The following is a 7,827-nucleotide window of genomic DNA, read 5'->3' on the forward strand; positions in this document are numbered from 1 at the left end:
TAGAACCCTTCATAACGGATCAGACTCTTCCGTGGATGCACTCTCAAGAACACACAGTCGCCAACAGAAAACTGACGATCTACCCTATGAGTATCTGCATACTTCTTTTGCCTATCCTGTGCAGCTACCAAATGATCATGAATCCGCTCGACATGCTACTTCATCTCTTGAAGAATATCCAGTCCTATACACAGCCTATCCTCTAGTGGATCCCAACTCAAAGGAGTACGACAAGGACAACCATACAATGCCTAGAAGGGGGACATACCTATGGAGCTATGGTATCCATTGTTATAAGAAAACTCCACTAGATAAATATAATCCTCCTAGCGCGACTACTTTTCCATAACATACATGCGAAGCATGTCCTCCAAAATCTGATTCACTTGCTCAGTCTGACCATCTGTCTCTGGATGATAAGCTGAACTAAAGTTCAACTGGGTTCTCAATGCATGCAGAAGAGAGGTCCACAAGGCTAATGTAAAGACAAGATCTCTATCAGAAATGATCCACCTTGGAATCCCATGCAATCTCACCACATCCTCTAAGAAAACTCAAGCCACCATTGCTGCCATATAGGAAGCTTGAATAGGAACAAAATGAGCAACCTTTGTCAATCTGTCAACAATGACCATGATGACATCATGATGATGTGAAGAGACAGGCAACTCAACGATGAAATCCATGGAAATGATGTTCCATTTGCAACTGGTATCAAATTAGGTTGTAAAAGCCCTGTTGGGTGTTGATGCTTTGCCTTCACCCGCTGACACTCTAAACACTTCGACACAAAATCAACAATGTCACGTTTCATACCAGCACAATGATAAATCTATCTAAGATTTGTGTGCATCTTCTTGACACTTGGATGTGTCGAATAAGGTGCACGATGGACCTCAGTCATGATCAAAATGCAAAGACCCTTCGAAGGAGGTACATAGATCCATCCAAGGTGACGAAGAATTCCATTTACCTCAAGGTTATATATAGAAAATCTACCCTCTAAAGGCCTTCCAGACTCCATCACGGCTCTAACATCCTGATACCAAGTATCCTGAGGAAGCACTCCAAGAATTCTCCCTCTCAAGTCTACTCCAAGGGACAATGCTGAAAATTCATGCCGCCTACTACTCAAAGCATCTGCCACCATGTTCTCTTTCTCTTGAATATAATGAACCTTAAAATCATACTCATAGAGGAATTCCATCCATCTTCATTGTCGAGCATTCAAGTTTGGCTGTGTGAGAATATACTGCAAACCGCAGTGATCACTATGCAGCTCAAACCAACTCCATAACAGAAAATGTTGCCATCTAACCAACACATGCACTATAGTTGCCAACTCCAAATCATGAATTGGATAGTTCAACTCATGGTTCTTGACTTAGCAAGACTCATATGCAACCACATGTCCATCTCGCATAAGCACTACACCTATACCTTCTAAAGAGGCATCTGTGCATACCATAAAATCTCTAGATGGATCAGGAACTGCCCAAATCGGAGCACTGACAAGGAGTTCCTTAAAGGTATGAAAAGCTAACTCACACTGCTCTGACCAAATAAACTTCTTCACTTTCCTCTGAAGAGAAGTAATCGGGTGACCTATCCGGGAAAATCCCTGAACAAAGCGATGGTAATATCCGACCAAACTGATAAAACTATGAACTTCTAAAACATTGGTTGGCGCTGGCCAATCAACAATGGCTTGGATCTTTGAAGGATCCATGGATACACCTTCTCCCAAAACCACATGACCAAGATAGTTCACCTCTGACTAGAAGAAGCCACACTTCGCCAAATTGGCATAAAGCTGATTCTCTCAAGCACTGCAACACCTGTCGCAAGTGACCCTCATGATCTTCCATAGATCTAGAATAAATCAGTATGTCATCCAAGAACACAAGGACAAAATGATCAAGGTAGGTGCGAAAAACCCAATTCATGAGGCTCATGAAAACTGAAGGCGCGTTTGTCAACCCAAATGGCACCACTGTGAACTCATAGTGACCATAACAAGTATGAAATGTCGTCTTATGAATATCTACATCCTAAATGCGCAAATGATGATACCCAGATTTCATATCAACCTTAGAGAACACCTTGGCTCCCTTTACTTGATCGAAAAGATCATCTATATGTGGCAATAGATATCGATTCTGGATGGTTACCTTATTCAGCTGTCAGTAATCAATGTATAACCGAAGAGATCCATCCTTCTTCTTAATGAAGATAATAGGTGCACCCCAAGGGGAAACAGTAGGACAAATGAACCCCTTGGCCAACAATTCTTCCATCTGCAACTTCAACTCACTCAACTCATGAGTAGTCATCCGATATGGAGCTCTCGAAATAGGTTCTGCACCAGGAACCAAGTCGATGCGAACGTCTATGTCTCGCTTTGGAGGCATACCAGGAATATCCAACAGAAACACATCAAAATACTCTCGAAGAATAGGGTGACCATCAAGAGCGATTTCTCAACTCTCTTTGTCATCCACATTCTCAAGAGTAACTGCAAAAAGTTGACACCCTTTACACATACACCGCTTAAGTTGCATAGCAGAAATCATACGTAGGGATATTAGTCTCTGAACTCCAACAATCTCCACTTCCTTGCCAAGGTCATCTAAACACTCCACTGTCTTCTTGCAGAAGTCTAGATGAGCACTGTGAGATGAAAGACAATCCATCCCCAACACAACTCCATAAGAACCCAAAGGTCATCTGAAGTAACTACGGTTCCTAGGTTCAACTCACAACTAGGAATAAAGGCATCTAAAGAAACATGCACACTTGTAGCCAACTCTACTTGCCACCTATCTGCCTGCTTAGTAGACGTGAGTCTGCACCGCTCCACAATGGACAAAGAAATGAAAGAATCTAAAGCACCAGAATCAAAAAGTACAGAGATAGGAATTCCACACAACACACCTGTTGCCTCAATAATTGTGCCCTGATGATCAGCTTGGCAGTCATCCACCACTACAAAAACTCTATGGAATCTACCTACATCTCCCACTGTAGGCTCTGATGCTGCTGGCCTTTGACTACTTGTCTGGTTAGAATGCTGAGGGCATTGAGCGGCTATGTGACCAAACTGCCCACAAGAGAAGCAAGCTCCTCTACTTGGTCCTCTACTTCTCGTCGGCCCACTCGACTACTGGAAGCTTCCCCTGCTAGGGGCGTGAGATGCACCCTAAGAGGACTTCCCTGAAGGACCCTATCTGCTCCTCTACCAGTTCCTATTCCTCCTATGCTGAGAATTGCCACCCTATTGGCCCTGGAACTATTTTGGTCTTGATGACTATTGTTGTTGTTGTCCACCCTTAGTGGGTGCCTGAGGACTCCTAAATGGTGTAGCTGGATGGGACTGGTTTCCACAAACTTTGGGCCCATTGAAAGGTACACTCCCAATCTACACTCCTGACTGACCACCATGTGCATGACTAAGGTTCTGCTCTACCAACCTGGATTTCGCCATGGCTACCTCAATTGAAGCTGGCTCAAACACTCTCACTCCTTCACTAATGTGGTCATTTAGACCCCTCAAGAAGTGTTGAGCAAGTATCACCTCATTGTTTCCAATCCCGACATACAGTTTAAGCTCATAGAACTTGTGCTCAAATTGATCCACTGACAAAACATACTGACGCAGAGCGTAGAACTCATCTACCTGAGTCTGCCTCCACTAGGGTGAGAGAAATCATGCCCTGAATCTCTCCAGAAATATCTCCCATGATATGGTGTTAATGCACACACTGATCTTCTCCTCCTCTAATTTACACCAAATCAAAGCAAAAGTATCGAGATGCATGATAGCACATCTCACTGTGGTGTTGCTACTATATGGGAACATGGTAAAACACCGATCCAAATAGATAAGCCAGGTCTATGCCTCAAGACTGATACCTTTACCATCAAATAAGGGAGGGTTGGACCTCATCAAGTCCCTTATGTGACCCACAAGAGCTGGATCTCGATCAGCTGGGATCTCCCTCCTTCTGGGTGATCTCTCTCTCTCTCTCTCTCTCTCTCTCTCTCTCTCTCTCTCTCTCTCTCTCTCTCTCTCTCTCTCTCTCCTCTAGAACCTATTGATGCAACTCCTCAACCTGAGCATGAATAGGTTGATCAACCTCAGGCCTGGGGCCTAACCTGGCTAGAACCTCCTGAAACATCTATCTCAGCTCTTCCCTTTCGGGAACCTGCTCTCCTGCATGTTGTGCATCTTGATGAATAGACTATTCCAGCTCGACACTCACATACATTGGTGGTGGCAAAGGACAATGATGGTTAGAACCTTAGCCCCATCCTCCACCTCTACCTCTATTGCGACCACCCGCATGACCACCTCCCCTGGCTTTCCTAGCCATGACCTAACACTACAAAAGAGAAAACGGTTCAGATCTATGGCAAGGATAAAACAAGGGAAACACAAACATTAAGACCTAAGAAAAAGGTCAAGCTGAATGGGCTCACTACAAACCCAGAGTACCCAGTGTTGTAACTTGGGCTCTAATACCAAATGTAATGCCTTGCTAGGAAACCTAAAGGAAAACCACATAACTAGGCAACTAAAGGGTGAATTTTTTTAATTTTTTTAAAAGATTAAGTGCATTAATTATCACATTGCACGTTTATTAACACAGCGGAAGTCTAACACATGATTTCCTAAGGGTTACCAACGAAGATTAATTCACAATAATAATAATAACATCAAGGTTAATCCAATTATCCATCTAGTTAGGAACTTAATTGCTTTTAATTAAAACATAATCATAAAACTAAATCCCACAATGAAATATTTAAAGTGCTCCAATACATTTACTTTCCATGGTTCATTTACACATAAGAATAAAGATACTGAATTAACATACATTCAAATGAATCAATATTACAATAATCAATAATTACATGGCTTCCAATAGTACAACTGAATACATAAGTTTTTGATTAAGGAAAATCAAGTTTTAAGGGACCCAAAACCTACTTACAATATGAAAGATGAGCAAGAAAGAAACAAGAGAAGATAAAACCAAGACAAAATAGGTGCAAAAAACCAGCACAAAAACTAGCAGCTAGGACAAAAGGACAACAAGGAGCCAACAAGAAATTGGCATCCAAAACCTAGCACCCAGCATTACATTTCAAATGAAAACTTGTAAAGACTCCTCAACATTCTGAACCAAAAGCATCATGGCCTTAGCAACTTCTCTCAAATCATTTCTCTCCTATTCCAGTTGGATATCTTTCATTTTGGTCTCCATATCAGTGGTGGTCTGCCTGGTCCTTCGCCTAGAGATTTGATGGGTGGAGTTGGAGGCTGGTACATCTTCAATGATTACCAAGTTCTTATCCTAATTTTTCCTCTCTAAGTGATCCACCAAGGCATTCATATTATGTGACGAAACTCTTAAGACCTCAAGACTATGGTTCATGAAGCTTTTCAAAGCCTTCTTAGTTTGAGCAACCCAAGTGATGATGTTATCTTTATCCACCTCAGCCTTTTCTTTTACAATTCTGATAACATCCTCCAAATGTTTCAAATCCCCTTTTATTAGGTCTTTTTCCGACCAGTCCTGCATCTCAATTTCCTCCTTAGCTTCAATGGTTTCCATCTCCTCACTCTTTTTCCCCGAATTTGTTTCCTTAATCAAATTGTGTATCTTATTTTCTAGGTCCCTCTGTTTGCTCTGAATGCTAGTAATGTTGTCAATAACCCACTTCTGGAGATTGAAGGACTCCAGTGTACATAAATTATAATGCCAAGGATACATAGATTTCTGAAACAATGACCACATGGTCTCAAATGTACAATAATCATGAACATGAGCTAGTACATGAATCACGAACCCAGATACACCAGCGAAGCCTTTCCTCGCTTGAAGGTACAATCAAGGATATTCGATGGGAAGTGGCACTGCCACCCGACCATGTGATCCCAATATGGAAAGACCCCATCATGCTAGGAGATATCAGCACACCCTCAAGCAAGCAAACAAGACAAGTACGACAGTACAACATGACTTCGCAAAACCCATGTGACTCAACTCACAAACACTAGTGACCCTAAGGAGAGAGTGTCATCACATGGCTTAAGGTGGTTACCCTAGGTAGGCCTCCATAGGTCCCGACCCCCATCCTGGGTTATCCTAGTAACCTCTCCCAAACCCTCGGCTCCATCTAAGCATCATGCGGACCTTACCAATCCCTTTGTGAAGACAAGGTGGTAGGTTTGCCATTCCAGGCCTTCTCACAACATCCTGAGCCTATACAAGCACTCAACCATGTATGAGGCACATTATCTTAATTTAATATTTTAGCTACCCACCCCCTAATCAATTATTAGGTTATCACTTCTTAACTGACTTTCGAGGGGTTATCCTGCCACCCACTTTGGGTGCGGCCCCCATTCGAAAACCACTCTCTCTCATAGGACACTAACAAGAATGGTCTCTCTACGAGAACTCTATGGAAAAACTAACAGCCATATCTAATCCTGACAAAACTATAGGTGAAGGATACACAATCAATAACCTAGGGTTGACCATTTGAAACAAAACACTTAATGGTTCACAACAACTAGGTTACAAAATAACACCTGACTAAGGGTATAGCAACCATTACGACATGACGACAACTTAAAACATGAATTGCAATGTAAATAAACTTGTATCAAAAGCTATCATTTACTCTAAAGATCCTATTTCAGGCAATCTTTTTGATATAGTAAAAAACATTAAACATTTGCAATTATAGATATTCCAACAAAACAAAAAATACAACTATGTTAATAAAGGAAACTCAGAGTTGTCGTTTGTCTAGTAAGGCTAAATTTAACCACATAAAATTACCCCTGACACATATTCATGGTTAATTAATAAAAGAACCCATATATATGATTTCAATAAAATAAATTAAATATATATATAATAATATAATATAAGTACATGAGTATATATTCATCGAATATATACCATATAAATATATCGCATTAAAATAACATATATTAAAATGAAAATTTAATTTCCCAACAAAATATTTTAATACTTAAATAATCTGAAATAGCTAAGTACTTAATAATCTAATTATTATTATTTTATTAAAAAAATAATAATAAAAAAACTTTAAAAAAAATATTAATTAAATTAATTTAATAATAAAAAAATGTAAAACCAAAAATTAACTTAGCGGTGGGGCCCACGGCCCACCGCTACAGCAATAGCGTGCTACCGTGCATATGTGGTAGCAGCTCTACTGCTACCCCATATACATGGTAGCAGTACCTGCTACCCCATATACGTGGTAGTAGCACCTGCTACCCCGTGAATGAGGTAGCAACACTTAGCTATCCTCATACATGGGGTAGCAACGCTGCTGCTAACCCACGTATGGGGAGCAGCAAGCTGCTCTAGGGGGGCGTGGCTTGGTTTAGCTCCCTGCCATGCAACCCCATAAACATTATTATATTTTTTTTATATAAGAATAATAAAATACAAATCTAAAACACAATAAAATTATTAACTTTAATAAAATAAACATATATTTTATTTCAAAAGAAAACTTATACAACTGTAATCTGATAACTAATTAAATACTGGTAAAAAGGAATTTAAAACAACCTAGAACTCTGTCACAAAATAGAGAGGGCAAAATACCAATAATTTTTTTTTTAAAACAAAATCCATAGAGCCAAATTGGCTGAAACTCCCAAATAAATTTTGGCAACAAAAGAATGGAGAAAGGGAAAAATTTAACTCTTCCTCATTCTTCCAAAATGAAACTAATTATTCCTTTTCACCTAAAAAAAGAACTCAACCATTTAAA

Source organism: Cryptomeria japonica, chromosome 11 (assembly GCF_030272615.1).
Source record: "Cryptomeria japonica chromosome 11, Sugi_1.0, whole genome shotgun sequence".
Taxonomy (NCBI): Eukaryota; Viridiplantae; Streptophyta; class Pinopsida; order Cupressales; family Cupressaceae; genus Cryptomeria; species Cryptomeria japonica.